Source organism: Heloderma suspectum, chromosome 4, assembly GCF_057233095.1.
Source record: "Heloderma suspectum isolate Gila_16-S chromosome 4, 16-S_ref, whole genome shotgun sequence".
In the NCBI taxonomy this organism is placed as follows: domain Eukaryota; kingdom Metazoa; phylum Chordata; class Lepidosauria; order Squamata; family Helodermatidae; genus Heloderma; species Heloderma suspectum.
Genome location: NC_139461.1, coordinates 216,252,186 through 216,276,781, shown reverse-complemented (window position 1 = coordinate 216,276,781; position 24,596 = coordinate 216,252,186). Strand labels below are relative to the sequence as shown.

At 43.1% G+C, this 24,596-nt stretch overlaps 1 protein-coding gene across 3 annotated transcripts in view; it reads right to left on the bottom strand.

The window, feature by feature from the left end:
• The window catches only part of GNG12 (G protein subunit gamma 12), a 54,729-nt gene that overhangs the window by 19,047 nt on the left and 11,086 nt on the right, over positions 1–24,596 (bottom strand). For all 3 annotated transcript variants that reach the window (XM_084852253.1, XM_084852255.1, XM_084852254.1), the window contains exon 2: positions 17,766–17,873. The gene's annotated coding sequence lies outside the window, so the exon portion shown is untranslated. The remainder of the gene's footprint in view (positions 1–17,765; positions 17,874–24,596) is intronic.

Genomic DNA, 24,596 nt, shown 5'->3' with positions numbered 1-24,596 from the left:
ATCCACTTTACAGGCCTTGTAATTGAGAATAAGATGTTAGGTTTTAAACAAAAACCTCCCTACCCCTCTTCCATATTATTTTATTGTTGTTTATTCGTTCAGTCACTTCCGACTTCCGACCAGCCGACGCCAGAGCTTCCTGTCGGCCGTTGCCACCCCCAGCTCCCCCAAGGTCGAGCCTGTCACCTCCAGAATATCATCCATCCATCTTGCTCTTGGTCAGCCCCTCTTCCTTTTGCCTTCCACTTTCCCTAGCATCAGCATCTTCTCCAGGGTATCCTGTCTTCTCATTATGTGGCCAAAGTACTTCAGTTTTGCTTTTAATATCATTCCCTCAAGTGAGCAGTCTGGCTTTATTTCCTGGAGTATGGACTGGTTTGATCTTCTTGCAGTCCAAGGCACTCTAAGAATTTTCCTCCAACACCACAGTTCAAAAGCATCTATCTTCCTTCGCTCAGCTTTTCTTATGGTTTAGCTCTCGCAGCCATAGGTTACTATGGGGAATACCATTGCTTTAACTATGCGGACCTTTGTTGTCAGTGTGATGTCTCTGCTCTTCACTATTTTATCAAGATTTGTCATTGCTCTCCTCCCAAAAAGTAAATGTCTTTCGATTTCCTGGCTGCAGTCAGCGTCTGCAGTAATCTTTGCGCCCAGAAAGACAAAGTCTGTTACTGCCTCCACGTTTTCTCCCTCTATTTGCCAGTTATCAATCAAGCTGGTTGACATAATCTTGTTTTTTTGAGGTTTAACTGCAACCCAGCTTTTGCACTTTCTTCTTTCACCTTTGTCATGAGGTTCCTCAGCTCCTCCTCGCTTTCAACCATCAAAGTGGTATCATCTGCATATCGGAGATTGTTAATGTTTCTTCCAGCGATTTTAACTCCAGCCTTGGCTTCATCAAGCCTAGCACATCACATGATGTGTTCTACGTACAGGTTGAATAGGTAGGGTGAGACTATACAACCCTTCCGTACTCCTTTCCCAATCTTAAACCAGTCCGTTGTTCTGTGGTCTGTTCTTACCGTTGCTACTTGGTCGTTATACAGATTCCTCAGGAGGCAGACAAGATGATTTGGTATCCCCATCCCACCAAGAACTTGCCACAATTTGTTATGATCCACGCAGTCAAAGCTTTAGAATAGTCAATAAAACAGAAATAGATGTTTTTCTGAAACTCCCTGGCTTTCTCCATTATCCAGCAGATATTGGCAATTTGGTCTCTAGTTCCTCTGCCTTTTCTAAACCCAGCTTGTACATCTGGCAACTCTCGTTCCATGAATTGCTGAAGTCTACCTTGCAAGATCTTGAGCATTACCTTACTGGCATGTGAAGTAAGTGCCACTGTTCAATAGTTTGAACATTCTTTAGTGTTTCCCTTTTTTGGTATGGGGATATAAGTGGATTTTTTACTATCTGATGGCCATTCTTGTGTTGTCCAATTTTGCTGGCATATGGCATGCATCACCTTGACAGCATCCTCTTGCAAGATTTTAAATAGTTCAGCTGGGATACTGTTGTCTCCTGCTGCCTTGTTATTAGCAATGCTTCTTAAGGCCCATTCAACCTCACTCTTCAGGATGTCTGGCTCTAGCTCACTGACCACACCGTCAAATCTATCCCCGATATTATTATCCTTCCTATACAGATGTTCCGTATATTCTTGCCACCTTTTCTTGCTCTCTTCTGCTTCTGTTAGGTCCTTGCCATCGTTGTTTTTGATCATACCCATTTTTGCCTGGAATTTACCTCCAATGTTTCTAATTTTCTGGAAGAGGTCTCTTGTCCTTCCTATTCTATTATCTTCTTCCACTTCCACGCATTGCTTGTTTAAAAATAATTCCTTATCTCTTCGGGCTAACCTTTGGAATTTTGCATTTAATTGGGCATATCTCCCCCTATCACTGTTGCCTTTTGCTTTCCTTCTTTCTTGGGCTACTTCCAGTGTCTCAGCAGACAGCCATCTTGCCTTCTTGGTTTTCTTTTTCTTTGGGATGTTTTTTGTTGCCGCCTCCTGAACAATGTTGCGAACTTCTGTCCATAGTTCTTCCGGGACCCTATCTACTAAATCTAGTCCCTTAAATCTATTCTTCACCTCCACTGCATATTCATGAGGAATATTAGTGAGCTCATATCTAACTGCTCTGTGAGTCTTTCCTATTCTCTTTAGTCTGATTCTAAATTGTGCAATAAGAAGTCCGTGATCTGAACTACAGTCAGCTTCAGGTCTTGTTTTTACCGACTATATAGGTGTCTGCCACCTTTGGCTACAAAGGATGTAGTCAATCTGATTTCGGTGTCGACCATCTGGTGAAATCCATGTATAAAGTCGTCCATATTATTTACTAAAGGATTATTGTAAAGGACCACACTTCTGCTGTGAAAATAATTAAGGATTTGAAAAGAAAATGAAAGAAGGTTATGAATATCTTTGCTTAACACTTGAACTTATTTGCAGTTAATGTTTCTAAACCTGTTCTACTTCATTAAAGTTCCCTGCACTACTTTGACCTTTAAGTTCCTGCTTTCCACTCTCCTGGCTCCAAACCAACCTTTGAGCAAGAGTTAATAGCCAAGAGCCCTGCTCAGCTCACATTCTTTTACAAATGGATTTGGACTACTGAACAGCTGTCACTAAGAGTGGAATGTAGGGGACTGAACAGAACCATAACTTATGGCCAAGTATCTTTCCTGGCAGATTAAAGTACAACTTCTTCCCCTTTAGCCTGAAATACCAGTCATACATTGGCTCATTTCAGATATTAATCTGTCCAATTCCCAAACCATTCTATTTTTAAATGTACCTTGCCTTTCTTAAAAAATAATTCAAAGCACCTTACAAAACTTGTAATACAATTTTAAAAGCAATTTAAAAACTGGCAATCTAGCAATATAAAAGGTGATTAACCTCAGTCAAAACAGACACAGAGCCTGGCAAAGTCATCAGGCTTCTCCAAAGGTTTCATTAAAAAGCTGAGGCATCAAAAAAGAACACAAAGATGGAGCAAGTTGGGCCTACCCAGGGAATGGCATTCCACAAAGCTGGCATCACAGCTAAAATGGCCCTGCTTCAGTCAGCAGGGGTACCTGGAGCAAACCAAGAGCAGCCCTTTGGATAGCCAGGGCCCAAATCACTTAGGACTTCAAATGTAAGAACCAGCACCTGGAATTGAGACCAGAAATGGATAGGAAACCAATTCAGATTATAAAGGACTGGAGTAATATGCTCTGGCTAGCCAGCTCCAGACAATTTTGGGCCAAAGTTTCCAGACATTTTCTAGGGCAGTCCCATGTAGACTGTATTCAAGAAGTCCATTTAGAGGCTACTAAAGCATGAATGACCGTGACCACATCAGTCTTTTCAAGGAAAGGGTGCAGCTGGAGCTGGCAAAAAGCACTAGGTTGGCATCCAAAATCAGTGACAGATCAAGGAGCACCTCCAGAATGTGAACCTGCATTTTAAAAATGACCACATGCAATGCAAGAGTTTATCCAAGAGTACAGCTACATCCAATGTAGGCTGATTCACAAATCATGGTTAGGCAGTCGGGAGTCCATTGTAGACTCACATGCTCCTATCTCTCTTTTTACACCTACATTCTCTCCTTCCTTCCCCAATTTGCTCTGATAAAGTTTTCTGCGACTATGTAAACCCACCTCAAACCATGGCTTGTAGGCAATGCCTGGTTAACAGTAACATAAGTTTGTCCAATCTGGATATCACGAAAATGTAATTAGAGAAAACCAGGAAAGGGAGGAGGGAATCTTTACACAGGAAGGGAAGAGAGTTTACACAGGAAGGGAAGAGAGAGTGCCCATAGGGCACTCGCTACTGCCAAACCATAATTTGGCAATTAGTGTTATATCTGAATTAAAGTTGTAGCAATACACACAGTGTGGCACTGGGAGATGGGTCAGAGAACTTTGCCTTTAACTAAATTTATTCAACAATATTGATGCAAGCAGTGGCCTTAAGCCATGCCTACGCTATAAACTGGTGTAATTGTCAAAGTTTCCCCATGAGGAAATGCAGTTCTTTATGGGGCTGGGGATCGCCAGCACAAAAATTCCAGCATTCTCATAAAGCCGCAGTTCCTTAGGCTCTTTGGTTGAAGTCATAACAGTCGAAGCATGGTACAACTTCTGTATGCCACATAGATGCCTCTGAATTCAGGAGGTGCATCCTTGCACATTGGTACACTAGGCTGTGGCCAGAAAAGCAAGAAGTATAATCTGAATGATGCTTCGACTATGATGCTATCACATGCTGTGATGAGAAACAAGCGATCTGTAGAGGATATTCTCCAATTCTCACTGATTGTGAAATCCCAACCTTACAAATCATATACTTCATCTGAAACAAACTGAGCAGGTTGGATCCACACTGTCTGTTGGCAGAGTTCCACCCATGGTACTCTCCTACTGGAGGAAGGGCGATGGGGAGATTTTTGCCAGTTTCCCCTTCCCCTTGAACTGTGTACACTCCCAAAAGCTGTTTTAGAGTACTGGGGGACCCTCTGGAATACTGTGCGAGGTAGCATGGGGGGCTGCAGAGGGAAGGGGAAAATTTGTGAAAATCACCTCCCTGCTCTTCCTACAGTGGAAGATTCTGCTGGATCTCGTCCCCTTCTGTGAATCGAAGGAGCCTTTCCAGTTGCAGAGGGGCAAGTCTGGATCCAACCCACTGCAGATCGAAGCTTATGGCTACAATACAAGTTACTTCTAGCTAAGCTGAACACTTCCCTGGAAACAAAGTTCTTGTACATGAATGTGGATTTAAATACTGTGCATATAGCGTTTACACAAAACATGAAGCCAGGGTTGCTGAGAATTCTGGCTTATTAGTAAAGGCTGGTTGCTCACCTGTAACTGTAGTTCTTTGAGTGGTCATCTGTGCATTCACATGTATAGGCTCTGTGTCTGAGCAGAGCCTCCATTTGGAAAACTTCTATAGCTGAGGAAAGCTGTTTTTGGCAGGAACCCTCATGGTTAATATGAAAATCCGACACCACTTTCGGAGGAAAGAGATGTCTGGTAGAAGGACAACCGTGTCCTTACGAAACACAGTAAAAGGCGAGTTGAGATGGAAAGCACATAACTCACATGCCCTCCTAGCTAAAGTGATGGCTACCAAGAAAGCCACTTTCCAAGAAAGTAAACTAATGTCAATAGTAGCCATTGGCTCAAATGGCTTCAACATTAAAGTCTGTAGCACCAAAGACTTTCTGGTCTGGTACCATCCTTCTAACAGGAGAAACCAAATTTCATAATCCATGCGAAAATTGTTTGGTGAGTGGTTGTGTAAACACCAACGATTCTTGTATCTGTCCTCTCATTACTGATACTGCTGCCACATAGACTCTGATGGATGAGTATTTAAGACCCTTCTGAAACAAATGGCGAAGGAACGACAAAACATTCAAAATTGACAAGAAAAAGCAAACTTCTGGAAGGTTGCTCACTTATTATTGTAAGAGTGATGGGTAGCCAGTCTTCTTGCAGCATCCAATACTTGCTGAACTGGGGAAGGGATCAACCTCCTCAGTCCTCTAAATGAATCCTCCATACCATCAGCTTCAATGTACGTATGTCTGGGTGCCAGATCCTCTCTCGGTCCCAGGAGATCAGACTCCTCATGAGTGGAAGACGAATGAAATTGCCCTTGGCCCTGCCTGACAGAATCATAAACCACAGTTGTCTTAGCCACCATGGAGCGATCAACATACAATTAATTGGTCCTCTCCTCCTTGATCTTTGCTATCACTCTTGGTAGCAGAGGAAATGGGGGAAAGAGATAGAAGGAGGCTCTGCTCTGGTGAAGGAGAAAAGCATCTCCCAAAGACCAACGGCCCACTCCTGCTCTCGAACAGAATGTCTTGCACATTGCATTCAAGGGGTTTGTGAACAAGTCCACTGACAGGTGCCCCACTATTGAAAGAGTCTGCGCAGGATGACTGGAGACAGTTCCCACTTGTGAGATGTCTGAAAGATATGACTGAGTGAATCTGCCAAAATGTTGTCTGTCCCTGTGATGTGAATCGCGGTGATTTGGATTGTCCCTGGGGACAATCCAATCATAAATTTTGAGGGCAAGCCCCATTGGCTTGGATGAATGAGTGCCCCCTTGCTTGTTCAGGTGCCAAAGAATGGAAGTGTTGTCTGTTAGGATTTGACCGTGTCTGTCCTTGAGGTAAGTTGCAGAAGCCTGTAGAGCCTTCCACACTGCAAGGAGTTCCAAAGAATTTATGTGAGCCTGATGCGCCACTGGTGACCATCGACCTTGGACTTACAGAGGCCCAGAATGAGCCCCCAACCCAGTTAGGGAGGCATCGGTGGTGAGGACCTGAGATGGATGGAGTTGCAGAAAAGGGATGCCTCGATTGAGATTGTTGGGATCCATCCACCAGCGGAGAGACTGAGCAATGTGTTCCGGGATCGTGAATTGGGTTTGATGAGCATCAGTATCGTTGTGGAAAACCCGGATGAACCAGTTTTGTACGGGTTGCATCCTTAATCGCAGCCACTCCACTACAGACACCATCACTGCCATATGTCCTAATAGGCATTGGATGTCGTAAGCAAAAACATATCTGCCTTGGTACAGAGTGCTCGCCATTTGTACCAATTGGACTACGTGATCCCAAGGGAGGAAAGCACGGCCCATTGTGGCATCGAAGAGTGCCCCTATGAATTGTATAGTCTGAGAAGGGAGTAAGCTCAATTTCTCCTCATTGAGGCAAAGTCCCAAAACATCAAGAAGATTCTGAACAAACACAATGGCTTCTTTGGAAGTGTTGACCAGGAGCCAGTCATCTAAATATGGGTAAAATTTGATGCCCTTGAGTCAGAGATATGTGCAAGCTACTGCTACGCATTTCATGAATACTCTTAGCATTGTCACAAAGCTGAAGGCAGCACATGGAACTGGAACATGTCCGGACCTACTGCGAAGTAAAGGAACCTCCGGAATGACTCTTCGACTGCAATGTGGAAATAAGCATCTTTGAGACCCCCACCGCGAACCAAATGCCTTTCTGAAGGAGGGGAAGACTTGCTGAAAGCGTCGTCATCCTGAATTTCCTGGTTGTGATAAACTCGTTTACTTTTTGTAGGTCCAAAATGGGGTGCAGTCTGCTGTCCCTTTTGGGAATTGTGAAGTAACCGGAGAAAAAATTCTTGTTCTTCTGCCTGAGAGAAACACGCTGGATGGCTCCTTTCCAAAGGAGGGACTCCATTTCTAGATGTAATGCTACTGAAAGAGGAGTCATCGTATAGTTCCCACTGAAGGGAGGCTGTTGAATTCGATCTTGTATCTGTGACGAACAATAGCCAGTACCCATTGATACGAGGTTATCGCACACCAAGTAGGGAGGAGGAATGAAAGATGATTGTGAAACTTCCAGGAGAGGGAGGTGGTGAGCCAGGGCAGAGTCAAAGACGCCGCTTGGAGGAGTTGTCAGGCTTTGTACAGGTACTACGAAATCTAGCAGTGGAATACTGCTTCCTTTGCTGTTGCTGTTGTGGCTGGTAACGAGAGGTATGGTTTGCAGCTTGTTTCTGGGAGTATGAAGGCTGTTGTCTAAACCAATGACGAGGTCTGTATGATTGTTGTTGTTGACGTTGTCCGATTCCCATCTTTTTAGCCATTGTTCTGGCCTTTTGTAGGGAATCCATTTGGTCATCCATCTTAGAATTAAACAGACTTTCTCCATCAAAAGGTAAGTCTTTGATTCTAGAATGGGCCTCAGGTGTTAATCCTGTGCACTGGAGCCACACTTGACGCCTTAATGCAGGTGAGCCCACCACTGACTTTGCACTGCAATCCACCTGCTGATGTGCGGTATTGATTTGTTGGTGTGAAAGTTGAACCGCCTCAGATTGGAACACTCTGGCCAATTCTCTCTAATCATCCAGCAGGTAAGTGCATAGGGAGTCCATCTTCTCTCACAAAAATAATTGATAACGGGACGTCATGGCTTAGTAGTTAGCAACACGGAATCCCATGCAGCAGATGAACAGAATCTTCATCTCATGACGTCGAGTCTACATCCTTCTTTATCCACCAGAGATCACCGAGAACGACCCTGAGCTGACTTGACTATTATCGAATTGGGACATGGGTGTGAGAAAAGGAATGCGGCATCCTTCTCTTGCACTTTATACATTGACTCCAATCTCTTTGCTGTGGGAGCCACAGAAGACGGGGCAGACCAGGTTTGCTTCACTGTTTGAAGAAGGGTTGGAAGAAACGGGATTGCCACCGGTACCAAAGACTCTGAATACACTGCATCAAAGACTGGATCCTGAACTTTTTCCGTCAGCTATTGCACCTCTATTCCTAATGACTGCGCCATTCATAAAACTTGTTCTGAAAAATGGCCCATGTCCTCCGAAGGGGAAGCTCTATCTCAGGCACCCATCACATCATCAGGAGACGAAACAGACGGCAGAACAGAGGAATAAGATGAGGAATCTGACTGATAATCCTCTCCTGTATCATGAGATAATTCCATCTGATTGGTAGTCCTTACTTGCTCACTCTGCTCCTGCACAGGTGGGGTTGGCAAGGGGCGTCTTGGAGGAGCCCGATCCATGTTGTCTCTAGGAAACTGCAGAGATGGTTGCTGGAAAACAGCAGTGTCTGGTGGGCGTGAAATTGAAGCTGATGGGCGCAATATGAATTGAGAAGCTGCTCCAAAATATCTCACATGACCATAGTACAGATCATAATCTCTTCTGAGTGACCAGTCATCACATTGATACGACCGTGGAGGAGGCATAGACCAGCCCGAGTATTGATTCCACTCCTGTTGAGGGGAGCCATGTCTACTGTGATAGTCTTCATCATAACAATGAAGGGATGACTGTAACAGAGAAGCAGGATCCCCATGAAATGTGGAAGATTGTGGTCTTCCATACCGAGAAGATTGCAATCCTCAGTCACAGTATTGTGTTTCTGGAGACTGATAGTGTTGGTCCCGAGGGCTGAGATCTGGTTGATGCTGAACAGGGGAAAGATCTCTAATCTCCCCTTCTGAGACCATAGACAGAGGATCCAATGGTACGGTGGCAGTAGGGATGTACTAAAGTCACTTACCTGTTCGCGGATTATGCTGATGCTGGGGGGGAGGCGCTCCGTCCCCCCCCCCCGAATCCTGGCCGGCCGGCTCCGCTCCGCAGGGATTCTGCGGAGCCGCCGGCCAGCTCTGCCAGCGGCCAGACATCCGGCCGCTGGCTAGCAGGGACGCAAACGGTGGCGGCTGTAGCCGCCGCTGTTTGTGTCCCTGCAGTCAGCCGTGATAGGATATGTAAATGTTTATGTAGCCTATCACGGCTGATTAAAAACAAAAAACAAAAACGCGTGTATGCAAATGGCGGCGCCCATGGGCACCGCCATTTGCGTTCCTTATTTTGGCACGTCTTAGTCTACGTAAACATTTACGTAGATTACGGCGAAAATAAGGGGAACGCAAATAGCGTAGCGTCTACACTATTTGCGTTCCCCTTATTTTCGCCGTAGTCTACGTAAATGTTTACGTAGACTAAGAAGATGTGCCAAAATAAGGAACACAAATGGCGGCGCCCATGGGCGCTGCCTCTTGCGTACGCGCGTTGTTTTTTTTAATCAGCCGTGATAGGCTACGTAAAGATTTACGTAGCTTATCACGGTGTTTTTTAAAATTTAGCCGTGATAGGCTACGTAAATCTTTACGTAGCCTATCACGTTTTTTTGTTTCTTTTAAAAGTTGGAAATGGCGGCGGTGGCGGCAGCCGGTCAGAAGACCGGCTGCTGCCGCCACCGCCGCCACCGAACTGCCACCGGAGCCGCCGCCAGGAAGATCCGCCCCAGGTAAGTCCCGTCCCGGAGTCGGCGATGTTGAAGGCGATGTCGGGATCGGTGAGTTTAAAAGAGGTGGGGGAGGAGGGATCCCCGACTCTGATGATCTTGGTGGAGCCTCTTTAACCTCCTTTTTCCTCTTTTTCAAAGCAGAGCTCATCAGCTATGACTAACCAGAGTTTAAGCCAAAAATAAAATGCAATTTGATCCTACAATGAAGTACACCAATAATGTGCCCATGCCTATTTTGTCCCAGACTGCCCCCAAACTCAGTCCATTTTTTATTCTCCAGAGACTGCTGTCACCTTACTGACTTTGGTTCATGTATCTCTGAATCCATTACATAATCGATTTTCATAGATCCTTAAATCCTTCATAAATTTCTTGAAACGATTCCCATTGAAGCTGAGCTTGAAAACACCCAAAGGTCATCTAGACAAGACTCTGTTATGGAGACTAAGTACTCTCTATATGTACACATTTTTAACAGATTAGGCAACATCTCCCAGAATTTATTTATCACAAACAGGAAACAAATGAGAACAAGCTATACAGTATCAGAGGTATATATATGTAAGGCAGGAAATATATTTCATAAAACACATGCAAATAGCTCAGTTCTTGTGAGCCAAGCCACGATCACCAGATGGAAATGGCTTCTCAATTCCAAACAAGACCATTCATTTTCTGGTCACTGTCACAGGAAATATTCATTCTGGTGGCATAACAGTATAGGCCCACTCCATCGTTTGGCAGGGACCAACTGCCATTTGGCCCCTTCTCGCTTCCTGAACTGTCATCTATCAGCACCTATTCCACCAGGCTGGAACAGAGGGAGAGGTGGGACAGTGGGGACATCTCCACTGGCTCTGCTGAGACATCAGCTGCCACTTGTCTCCTTACCTCCCTGAACAGTTTCCATTCCAGCTGGTCATTGTAAGAACAGTTATGTAACTAAGAACTGGTGCCTCAGTTTGTTTTCCTCTCCCCACCCGATCCCCTTTTCCTTTTATGTAGCATCTATTAGATTGTAAGCCTATGGGCACAGACGGTTTCCTAATCTTTCTAACTTGCCTCAATACTGATTTTAAAATACCAAAAACAAAACTGAAGGACAATGTTTCTACATTGTTATTCAGTGGTGTAATGGAAAGAAAATGCAGCAGAGTGCAGCTCTGGGATTCTTTTCCAAGCAGGAGTGATGCTAGTCTGACAAGTGAATGAGGTGATAAAGCTTTCACGTCTACTATTGTTTGTGACAGAATTAGCACAGAGGAAACCAGAGACTGAGAAAAATAATCAAATAGAGCCTGGATACTTCTTTCCTTTTCTTTGTTGGGGTTCCTTCTTCACTGTTAGCAGTTTAAATTGTAATACTTATTTTCAAGTTTATTTGCATTTCAGTCACACAAAAAGCAAAAGTAACTATTTTGGCCATAAGAAAAATGCCAAAACCAATTTTGTAGATTTCATACAGCTAACATGGCTACCTTCCCTTTTTGTGTGACAGGAAGAATACCAAGTTTAGCTGTTTAGAAATGGGACCCTATATTGAGGGAAGATAATGTTGTACCACCTGAAGCTGGGTTTTTGTTCTCTGCGGTTTTGCCACCTCCAACTTCTAGATAAAGCTACTCAAATTGTCTTCAACTGACTTTTTAAAAAACCTAGTACAGCATGTAAAATTATTGTCAGCTTTAAAGACTGCCTAGTTTCTCTCTATCCCCCCACTCCTGATAAAGGAGCCTATGTGCTTTGGCCAGAATGGAGTCAGTTCTGAGTAACAGCTGGATTTTATATTTGAAAAATGGGGGGGATCAAAGTTTGGCACCTTTCTTGCTACCAGCAATTCTAGGGGCAACTCCAAGTGAAACCTGAAGCAATCACATCACCTGCTAGAGCCTTATTTGAATGTCTGCAGGCCCTCCTCTCTCATCACACTTCAAGACTGTGATCATGCACCATGACATCAACAGCAAATCATTTCCTCTCTCCCCAACCTGCGTTTTGTAACATCTTGCCTCATGAAATGATCGGGGGATCGTGAAACTTTGAACACTTTTTGGCTAGCCCAATAAAGGAAATACGCTAATGTGGATTTTGCATTTCAACTCAATGTGTTTTACAAGTTGAACCTATGCAGTGAGAGGTAAACACCCCTGAGTTCAATGGAGCTTACTCCCACGTAAATATGTGTAAGATTGAAGTCGTGCCCCATAAACTTAATTGTGAGATTTTATTATTTTTTTTTGTTTTAGATATCTTTATTTTATGATCGAGCTTTTAACCAGAGTGTTTTAACCATGTTAAAAATATATTTGAGTATAAATAATAGATAAGCAGGATAGATCTATCTCCTGGGGGAATGACTATGGGTTATCCTTGGGGCATGGCTATGGGGGCTGTCATGATGGGTTCCTGCATTTTAAAATTTACCACCACACTACTGTTGTTATCACAGCTTTTACCTCAGAGTGTCTAATTAATGGTCTGAGCCACAGAAATGATACAATCTTGTAAATAAATGAAACACTGTAACAGGTGCAGTGAACCATTTAAAGAAGTCTAAGGAGACCAAGTTGTTACACCCCTAGAGGAAAAAGGTAGTGTGAAGAATATAAAGGAAGTTCCATCAGGTAGAAGTGTCAATTTTGCTGGATATATTATCCCTTTCTTTCACTCCCACCAGAGGTGTTTTTTTCTTAATTGCCTACTGTGTGTGGCTGTGTCATTTGAAATGCTAATGAACGTAAGGTCTATCCCATCATCCCTCCCCCTGCCACTTTTTCTTTGAAACCAACTTTATCTATTCCACTTTAATTTGAAGAAGAACCATCAACATGATAGCCCAGTGACAGTTATCACAAACTATTCTAGGACTTGACTTACAGTGTAGCAACATATAACATAAGAATGAGGAAGTGTCATTTACTCAGTACAATCAGTCACATCATTCGCAAACTGCATAAATGATGAGTTATCTGTTTAAAAGTGCAAAAAGGCAAGCTTTCTAACACAGATTCAGCTCTTGGTCCTTCATGTTTCCACATAAATGGTTTTCAAGCAATGTACTCCTTCTGTGGCATCCTCCAGTCTCCCACTTATACATGTAGAGATACCTGTGCAAAGCCATTACTCCATTACTGCATTCCATGGACAGGTAAACAGTTCTGTTGACAATAACAGAAGGCAATGGAATCTAGTTCAGTCTGCCTTAAGGGTTATTATAACTACATAAAATAACAGTTTTAGTTCTTAAGGTGTACTAGACAGTAAGCAGTGGATAAGGAGATGCTACATTTAGTTAGTTTCCAAAACTCCATTTAAGGGATGGATTTTGATCTCTACGTTTGTTGTTGTCTTCTCTCTCTCTCCTTCTGCTAACTATAAACAGTCAATCTCCATTTCTTTCAACCTATATGTGAAAACAATTCTGGCAATAAGGTCTTTTTAAGGTCCCGCTGGTCATTTTTACATAAAGATACTGTTAGTTACAAGTTTTGTTTATTGCCATTTGTGTACTGCTTCCACAACCATTTCCTTTTCATAGTCACTTGTCATGTAATTCACAGTCTGTGGTACAGAGTAGGTTCGGAGTTCCAAGTGTGTGCTTTTTTTGTATTGTACCCAATGGGTGGTATCCAACGCGGGCCTTGAGCAGGTGGCCCAGGGTTGCTGGCAGTGGTGTGTGTGCGGGTGTCCTCGATGCGGCTGGTGCGTGCACAGCCCCTACCACTGGCAGCCACAATATAGCGCTTCCGGGGGGGAAGTGCCACAATGAGCAGAAATGCCTGTGTGCATGCTGCCCCTGGTAGTCCTGGGGCACCCACACAAGGCCTGAGGTGATACTACCCTTTGCTGGATTATAAAATAAAATTTGGCATATCACCTCCTCCTTACCAAGAATACTGAAATACTTGTATCACATGGCTAAAGCCTTAGTAATAAAGGCAATACTTATATAATCACTGAACTCCATAACCCAACATTGCAATGTGTTGGCTGCGTGGCTACCTGTGACAATTAACAAATGCCTCCTAGCAACCCAACAATACTGCACCAGATGTATACATGACTTTCTCTGGCTCTGTTCTATGATAAGCGTTGCTATCATTGAAGAGAGTCAGAGGCCTCATAGCACAAGATAAGTGATTGCTTTTTTAATACTACAGGTTAAGAACATTCTGTATTCCCAGAATGAGGAATACCCTGCTTGACCACTTGTCAAGCAAATGGTCCCCTTGAGTTTGATACTCCCTTGACTTTGATATGTTAACAATAGTGACCAAGCAGGAAAACTCGTTTTGTATTCCTAGCTCTGAGAATGCAAATGCTTCATGCCATGGAATTCTGTGAAACCACAAAAGTTCATACACTATTACAACAAGCTAGGCTGATACAATTAACGGTATAATTTGTATACCTTCTTTGTATCTCCTGTGCTTTGGGATGAAGATAGCAACAACCATCTTTGGAGCAATGTGCTCAGCTAGATGCTCCTAGGATTCCTATAAGCAGTCCATGAGAATAACAGCCATCTTCTGTTTTTTGCTACAACAACAACAGCAACAACTAATATTGTAGACAGGAATCCTAGCCATATTGTAAGTATTTATGTTGCCATTTGTCAAATGAATACCACTGATAACAACTAGTGGCCACTTTTCCCTTCACGCTGTAATTATCTGCCTTCCGGTATCCTATGGACAGACTTGCAACTAGAAAACCTTAGTGGCTAATAACACAAATGAAATTATTTCTCCTTTTAATTCAGTGCAATGAAAAAGTGTCTCTTCCTGCTTAACAAGACTGTTCTGCATTCATCCAAAACAAAACCAAAAAACCCACTGATTTCAGAAAAATGATAAATTTTCAGATGATGAGCTAATAAAGAAGATGGATGATCATGTAACATTTTACATGTAGACATTAGGGGTGTGCACCAACCACAAGATTCAGTTCAGAGCCCAATTTGAAAAACAAGCCACTTGGACTTGGGCTGATTCGGAGGCCACCCACCTCAACTCAGGTCCAAATCTGAATTCAGTTTTGAAATCCAAATTTTCATGCCTCCTGTTCACTATCATTGGAAATCAAGAAATGACTAACTTTTTTTCTGTTTGCCAGGATTGGATGACATTTGTTGGTATAGTAGTTCCTTATGCCTGCCAAATTTCAGATGCTGGGGCTTTTTAAAAAAAGGAAACTGATTTATTTATTTATTTCTTAGGAGAACTGGATGAAATTTGTAAGGATAGTAGTCCCTTATAAGGCATCAAGTTTCAGATAAATAGGTGCAAGGAGCTTTGTGCAAATGCAAGCTTTACAGTTTGGAGGTTTCCGGAAAAGGATGTGCTTATCCTCCTATGTTCGTTGTGGGCAATTGTTATGAAAATGACATAAACATAGAGTGGTCCTAGTTAAGAAACCTGCAGATTTCAGAAGGATAGCTGCAGCATTTTTTGTGGGAGGGGAGTGTTCATATTGGGGGGATGGACAATAAGGGGTTTGCCTCCCCTTACACCCCCCCCACTTTTCGGGGGGGGGTAATTTGTATTAAAATGGCATATGTCACAGAGGTGTCCCTAGGCAAGAAACCTGCAAAATTTCAGAATAACAGGTGCATGATGAATGACTTACGGTGAATGGAAAACATTTTAAAGACTGTTTTCTGCTCAACTGGCACTAAAGACATGGGAAGTGTAATAGGACAGGGGTGGGTGACAGATATGTAACATACAGTGGCAGAGGCTGAAGTACTAAGCGTCCAGCATTTTTGAAGCAAATGCCCAGTGCTACAGCTTCCCAGTCCCACAGACTCCACCAAACCTTTTTTAATATTCCTGCTCCTGGGAGAGAGCAGGGGGCAGGGAGAGAGAGAGAGAAGAAGCAAGAAGTACTGAACACTGGATCAGTTCTGTGACATATTACTTCAGCATCCCTTCCTCAAAGCACTGGGATTGAAGAACCCTGGTAAAAATTCACTGTGATTACAAGCTTGAGCTTCCAGTCATAAAACTACGCCCCTCTCCTCTCTCCACCCTGATGTTTTCCTTATATGGAGAGCTTGGAAGGAAATGTATTAATTTTTTGGAGACAGATTATTTGTTTCTGTGTTCTGCCAAATCTTCAGGAATGTTCAGATTTGGCCTCAATCCACTTTTGAGGAACCCCTCTTCAATTCAGACATCTCCTGAATCTGTATGAATCAGCATATCTCTAGTAGAAACACCACTTGTAAAAACATGTGTATTGTACAGGAAAAAATTCTGATCAGAATATTATAACTCCAGTTCATGGATCTTTCTGGCAAAATCCATGTAACCTTTCATTCTGACTTAACTATTGTCACGGCATATTCCTCTGCATTAAATTGGACTCTGGCTGATAATCTAGTTTCTTATTGGTGAAAGGACCATAAGTAAAGAAAGATGGATATAATATCAGCAGAGGACTGACCTCTAGTGGACAAATTTAAGAACCAATTCAGCAGAGTTAATGATATATGCAAATTTAAATTCCATTTACATTTTACAGTAGACAATTTAGGTCCCCCCAAAATTAGAATAGGACTGAGGTGAAAGAATGTCAAATACATTTAAAATTCTATACTTATCTACAGCATAAATAATACATTATCTAAATTGTAGAAAAAAAGATAGTGTAAGCTGAAGGGAGAAGACCTCTTAATGTTCACCAACTGAGAAGACACTGAGTTGGTTACAATACCTGACAGAGTGTCTCTCCTGGCATGAACCTACCTATATACTATGCTCATCATTTGAGGCTCTCCTCTGAGTGCCTCCTCTGAGCGAGGCTCAGAGGATGGCAACAAGGAAGGTGGCCTTCTTGATGTAGCCCCCCAAGAAGGCCATCTCCCTTGAGCTCAAGGGGGTGCTTTTGATTGCCAAACCTATGTTTGGCTCGATGTTGTCTATCGTGACCCCAACTATGACCAGCGACCTGGACACCGACATACACAGAAAGGGACCAACTATGGAGGGCCAATGCTGCAGAGGTGCTGGACCTCAGCCCCAGCACCAAGAACTTCCTAAGCTGGAACTCCCACAGACAGTAGCCCCAGGGCTGAATTCCACTGACAGGCCGGCACTCTTGCCACCATTGGTTTTGCACTCTCCAATGCACATCTGCCAGTGCAGGCAGCTTAACCAAGCAGAAAATAGCAGAGATGACTGAGTACTAAGCTCCAGGCTGAAGGACTGCTCCTTTAAGGCTTTCCACTCCCCAGGAAGAGGGCTGATTATAGGAGGGGAAGTCAGGCAAAGAGAATATATAAGAGCTCATCTGGAACTAGGAACCCATCAGAACAAATTGTTTACTCTCTATGATCTGTCCAAGGTATTGAAGGACCTGTCTCTGACCTCACATGTTCTCCAGCTCATTGCTCCTGACACTGGATGGGGTGTACAGCTCAGCCTCTGCATTGATGGGCCATTTCCATCAGCTCAAGACCACTTGCTTGTTCTACTTCCTCATAACCGTTTTATGGGCTCAATCTTGCCAGGACTAGACATCATCCGAACTGAACCTTACTGTTCTCTCCACAGCTGTGAATTGAAAAAGGAGTAAAGACGCATTCTCTCCCTACCCTTCAAGACAGATGCAAAGTAATATACACTTTAGCTGAGGGGAGAAAGCATAGCACCCTAGAATTCTATATGTGCATATGCAGTCATATGTGATACTGTGCAAGGACATTAACAGGAATAATGTTAGTCAAAGGCAAATTTAGAATTCCTCAAAGAATTGCAGTTAGATTTCTAACTGGAATATTTACCTGTAATCTCTAGGTGGCATTGTAAGCCTCAACTCTGAATAGCAAGGTTAATTACCTACAAAAGGTACAAGTAACATCTGAACTTGAAAAGATGAGTTCTGCTCTGGTTAAAAGAAAAACCCAAAATACCTTCAAAGGTCAGGAACAGTCTGGCTATTAAAGCACCGACTAGGAATCTGGTAATGTAGCTTCCAATTCCTGTTCTGTCACAAATGTTGCGCTTGGTCTTTAGCAAATCTGGAAAACAGAAGATATATTGGGGTTGATTGGAACAAGAATGAGAAAAAAGAGTACAACGGATAAGATAAGTATCTTTGGATAGGTCTCACATTTTCCTACAGTAAAACAAAAAACATTATAACTCTTAGGGTGCCAAAGCTTCTTAGTTCTCATCATTTGATTGTCTAATGAAAATACTTGGTTTTTTATGAAGTGTTTATGAACCAACAGTGTAACGTAAAGTTTAAAAAGCAAACAAAAAGAGAAAAACAACCCCAATGAACTCCTGGTGATCTGAATGCTTAAGAAAGATATAGGCAAAAGAAAGATGTTTACATAAGAATAATTAGGAGCTGTTTCGTATGTTATTCATTATACACATGGACACTGTAAACCACCACTGAAATTATCATAACCCCCCTCTCCCTGTTCCCTGAACCCCAAAGGTTAGTTTATTTTTCTAGCACCAACTGTGTTCTTAGCTCTCTCTCTGTCAATATGATCCTGACAGCTCCAGCACGTCACCACACCCAAGGACTAGGCAGCACTTTTGGTATAACACTATGTGAAAATACCTATATCCTGCTCGAAAGTGCCCTAGCAGGAACCCAGAGAGCTTTACAGTACAATCCTATAATACTTAAGTCCCACTGTGTTCAATGGGGCTTACTCCCAGGTAAGTGGATATATGAACTGTCAAGGAAATGAGAAAGCAAAACATGGAAATTATGATACGGAAATGTGACATACAAAACATCAGGGGGGAAAATCACAGCACGTATGTTTAAGATGAACTGAAAACAAAGCACATAAGCCAAGGTTGGGGAACCTGTGCCCCCCAGATGTTGTTGGACTACAACTCCCATTATCCCTGATTACTGGCCCTGTTGGCTGAGGCTGATGGAAGTTGGGAGTCCAAGAACATCTAGTGGGCAGCAGGTTCCCCACCCTGACATAAGCTAAGGCACGTAATCCTGATTCAGGGCAGAGGCCTGATGCCTATGGAAGCAGGCTTTCACATGCATGAATGTCCCTTGCTTAATGGGAAAACACTCTTGCAAACAGCTGCGCGTAATTCCCCAGTCAAATTCAGCAGTCAGGGCTCTGACAGATAACTGAAGATAGCGAAATAACCTGTTCAGGAGAGGGAGCAGAGGAGAGGCCCAACAGCTCCTGCACTGAACAGTTCATTTGTGCAATTGCTGTGTATCTGATGGGACTACATGAGGACAACTAGATCAGAACCATAAAACAAATGAAGAAAAAGCAAGGTGGCACTTAATAAATTGCCATCACTTAGCAAAAAAATTATAAGCAGGATTGAATAAACGAATAAATTATTTTAATAGTACAGTCTACGACCAGCTCATATGTATAAACAATCTAAAAATGTCACAATAAACTAAAATGTTTCCAAACAATAAATAAGTGAACAATATAAACAATAAATGAACAATAAAACATTATTTAAGCTTACCTATTACCGATTAATGAGCGCCGAAGAATTGATGCTTTCGAACTGTGGTGCTGGAGAAGACTCTTACGAGTCCCCTGGACTGCAAGGAGGTCAAATCAGTCCATCCTAAAGGAAATCAACCCTTACTGCTCATTGGAAGGACAGATAATGAAGCTGAAGCTCCAATATTTTGGCCACCTAATGCGAAGAGAAAACTCCCTGGAAAAGACCCTGATGCTGGGAAAGACTGAAGGCAAAAGGAGAAGGGGACGGCAGAGGATGAGATGGCTAGATAGCATCACGGATGCAATGAATATGAACTTGAGCACGCTCCGGGAGAGAGCGCAAGACAGGAAGGCCTGGCGTGCTATGGTCCATGGGGTCACGAAGAGTCGGACACGACTGAACGACTGAACAACAAAATTACCGATTAAAATTAATATTATTAGGATTTTAAAGCATTATATACAATATCCCCACGGATCTTACAGGCGGCTGCAAAAAGCCTTGCACAAGGATCTGTTCACTGCATATTAGCACCTAAAAGCAGCTTCCTGGCAACCTCAACATCAGATCTGCCCAGAAACCTTCTAAGCAGAGGAGAAATAAACTTTACATGGATTTCTTGATAACATTGACAAGAAAAGATAACATGTTCGGTTGTTTCAACCACTCTAGCACCGCAAGGGCAAATCCTCTCTGCCATTGGAGTCTTACTATATCTACCCTCCAGCACCGCTGAGGGGAGTGCTCACCATCTGGCTAAAGAGAAAACCCTAAGCAGGATTTCATTTTGCTCTCTCCAGAGAAACATCACTAGTCAGAGCAACATGTTAAATGGACCAGTGGTCTGACTCAGTGTGCAGTCAGCATCATATATCCCCCCGCCCCTGTGAAATGATTTATAATTTATAGAGAATAACCAATGTTAACGATTTAAATTAATAAACACAGTTTTTTCTGCAGTGTGTAACTTTAGATTACAACCAACGAGGAACACAGAAATCTAAACATGTCCTATTAGGGTTGGAAACTTGGTAGGGTAGGGATTTTGAGATAGCCTCAATAGCATTTAAATAAAGACCTCATACCTGAAGCTCATCTTACACTAGATGCACTAGTCAGATCTCCTATTGTTCAGTTCATAGAATCATAGAATAGTAGGGTTGGAAGGGGCCTACAAGGCCATCGAGTCCAACCCCCTGCTCAGTGCAGGAATCTAAGTCAGAGCATCCCTGACAGATGGCTGTCCAGCCTCGTCTTGAATGCCTCCAGTGTGGGAGAGCCCACCACCTCCCTAGGTAACTGGTTCCATTGTCGTATTGCTGTAACAGTCAGGACGTTTTTCGTGATGTTCAGCCGGAATCTGGCTTCCTGTAACTTCAGCCCATTATTCCGTGTCCTGCACTCTGGGATGATTGAGAAGAGATCCTGGCCTTCTTCTCTGTGATAACCTTTCAAGTACTTGAAGAGCGCTATCATGTCTCCCCTCAGTCTTCTCAAGGCTAAACATGCCCAGTTCTTTCAGTCTCTCCTCATACGGCTTTGTTTCCAGTCCCCTAATCATCTCTGTTGCCCTCCTCTGAACCCTCTCCAGTTTGTCTGCATCCTTCTTAAAGTGTGGTGCCCAGAACCGGACACAGTACTCCAGATGAGGCCTAACCAGTGCTGAGTAGAGGGGAACTAGTACTTCTCGGATTTGGAAGCTATGCTTCTATTAATGCAGCCCAAAATAGCATTTGCCTTTTTTGCAGCCACATCACATTGTTGCCTCATATTCAGCTTGTGATCAACAATAATTCCAAGATCTTTCTCGCCTGTAGTGTTGCTCAGCCACGTATCCCCCATCTTGTAACTGTGCATTTGGTTTCTTTTTCCTAGGTGCAGAACTTGGCATTTATCCCTATGAAATTTCATTCTGTTATTTTCTGCCCAGCGCTCCAGTCTATCAAGATCACTTTGAATTTTGTTTCTGTCTTCCAATGTATAAGCTATCCTGCCCAATTTTGTGTCATCTGCAAATCTGATCAGCATTCCCTGCACCTCCTCCTCCAAGTCATTAATAAAAATGTTGAAGAGCACTGGGCCAAGGACTAAGCCCTGCAGTACCCTGCTCGTTACCTCTCTCCAGGTTGAGAAGATCCCATTGATAAGCACTCTTTGAGTCCGATTCTGTAGCCAACTATGGATCCACCAGTTATTTGTTTAAAACTTTTGATAACCCACCATTCAATTTCACAACTTCCAGGAAGGCTTACAATGTTTACAATTAATAATTAAAACAATCAAGAATATAAAAACTGTACAAAATATTACTAAAAACAGTAGAGCAGGAGAAAACACCAGCAACAGCAGCATTAAACCAGTTGTAAAAATATAGTTACAAGTGGTAGATCCATCACTAGCCTCACCGTAGAACCCAATCTACAATTGAAATTAAGCTGAAAACCTTTTTACTTGAACCAAGTCCTAATCCTTGCCGTCAGTTTGGAGTACCATTGTTGTTGTTCAGTCGTTCAGTTGTGTCCGACTCTTCGTGACCCCATGGACCATAGCACTCCAGGCCTTCCTATCCTGCGCTCTCTCCTGGAGCGTGCTCAAGTTCATATTCATTGCATCGGTGATGCTATCTAGCCATCTCATCCTCTGCCGTCCCCTTCTCCTTTTGCCTTCAATCTTTCCCAGCATCAGGGTCTTTTCCAGAGAGTTTTCTCTTCGCATTAGGTGGCCAAAATATCTGCGCTTCAGCTTCAGTATCTGTCCTTCCAATGAGCACTCAGGGTTGATTTCCTTTAGGATTGACTGATTGGACCTCCTTGCAGTCCAGGGGACTCGTAAGAGTCTTCTCCAGCACCACAGTTCGAAGGCATCAATTCTTCGGCGCTCAGCCTTCCTTATAGTCCAGCTCTCACAGCCATACATTACTACTGGGAAAACCATAGCTTTGATTAGACGGACCTTTGTCGGCAAGGTGATGTCTCTGCTTCTTACTATGCTGTCTAGGTTGGCCATAGCTTTCCTCCCAAGGAGCAAGCGTCTTTTAATTTCATGGCTACAGTCACCGTCTGCGGTGATCTTGGAGCCCAAGAAAGTAAAATCTGTCACTGCTTCCATTTCTTCCCCTTCTATATGCCAGGAAGTGATAGGGCCAGATGCCATGATCTTCGTTTTTTTAATGTTGCGTTTCAAACCAGCTTTTGCACTCTCCTCTTTCACCCTCAACAAGAGGCTCTTGAGATCCTCTTCGCTTTCTGCCATTAGGGTGGTATCGTCTGCATATCGGAGGTTGTTGATAATTCTCCCAGCAATCTTAATTCCGACTTCTGATTCATCCAACCCGGCATTTCTCATGATGTACTCTGCATATAAGTTAAATAAGCAGGGTGACAATATGCAGCCTTGTCGTACTCCTTTCCCAATTTTGAACCACTCGGTTGTTCCATGTCTGGTTCTTACTGTTGCTTCTTGACCCTCGTACAGGTTTCTCAGGAGACAGGTAAGGTGGTCTGGTACTCCCATCACTTTCAGAATTTGCCACAGTTTGTTGTGATCCACACAATCAAAGGCTTTAGTGTAGTCAATGAAGCAGAAATAGACATTTTTCTGGAATTCTCTTGCTTTCTCCATGATGCAGCGAATGTTGGTGATTTGATCTCTAGTTCCTCTGCCTCTTCAAAACCCAGCTTGTACTTCCGGTAGTTCTCGGTTCGCATACTGCTGAAGCCTAGCTTGTAGGATTTTGAGCAGAACCTTGCTGGCATGTGAAATGAGCGCAATTGTGCGGTAGTTTGAACACTCTTTGGCGTTGCCCTTCTTTGGAATTGGAATGTAAACTGACCTTTTCCAGTCTTGCAGCCATTGTTGAGTGTTCCAAATTTGTTGGCATATTGAATGCAGCACTTTAACAGCATCATCTTTTAGGATCTTAAATAGCTCAGCTGGAATACTGTCATCTCCACTAGCTTTGTTGTTAGTAATGCTTCCTAAGGCCCACTTGACTTCGCTCTCTAGGATGTCCGGCTCAAGTTCAGTGACCGCACTATCATGGCTATCAGGGACATTCAGATCTTTCCTGTATAGTTCTTCTGTGTATTCTTTCCACCTCTTCTTAATCTCATCTGCATCTGTTAGGTCCCTGCCTTCTTTGTCCTTTATCATGCCTGTCTTTGCATAAAACATTCCCTTGAGATCTCAGATTTTCTTGAAGAGATCTTTAGTCTTTCCCATTCTGTTGTTTTCCTCGATTTCTTTGCATTGTTCATTTAAGAAGGCCTTCTTGTCTCTCCTTGCTATTCTCTGGAACTCTGCATTCAGTTGGATATATCTTCCCCTTTCTCCCTTGCTTTTTGCTTCCCTTCTTTCCTCAGCTACTTGTAAAGCCTCATCAGACAGCCATTTGGCTTTCTTGCATTTCTTTTTCTTTGGGATGGATTTCGTTGCTGCCTCCTGAACAATGTTACGGACCTCCGTCCATAGTTCCTCAGGCACTCTGTCTATCAGGTCTAATCCCTTAAATCTATTCCTCACCTCCACTGTATATTCATAAGGGATATGATTTAGGTCATACCTGAATGGTTTAGTGGTTTTCCCTATGTTCTTCAATTTAAGCCGAAATTTTGCAAGAAGCAGCTCATGATCTGAGCCACAGTCAGCTCCAGGTCTTGTTTTTACTGACTGTATAGAGCTTCTCCATCTTTGGCTGCAAAGGACATAATCAATCTGATTTCGATATTGACCATCTGGTGATGTCCATGTGTAGAGTCACCTTTTGTGCTGTTGGAAAACAGTGTTTGCTATGATCAGCGTGTTCTCTTGGCAAAACTATTAGCTTTTGTCCTGCTTCATTTTGTACACCAAGGCCATGCCTGCCTGTTATCCCAGTGATTTCTTGACTTCCTACTTTAGCATTCCAATCCCCTATGATGAAGAGTACATCTTTTTTTGGTGTTAGTTCTAGAAGGTGTTGTAGGTCTTCATAGAACCGATCAACCTCAGCTTCTTCGGCATCAGTGGTTGGGGCATAGACTTGAATTACTGTGATGTTGAATGGTTTGCCTTCGATTCGTACTGAGATCATTCTATCATTTTTAAGATTGTACCCCAGTACTGCTTTTCCCACCGTTTTGTTGACTATGAGTGCTACTCCATTTCTTCTAAGGGATTCTTGCCCACAATAGTAGATATGATGGTCACCTGAATTAAATTCGCCCATGCCTGTCCATTTTAGTTCGCTGATTCCCAAGATGTCGATGTTCAATCTTGCCATCTCATGTTTGACCACCTCC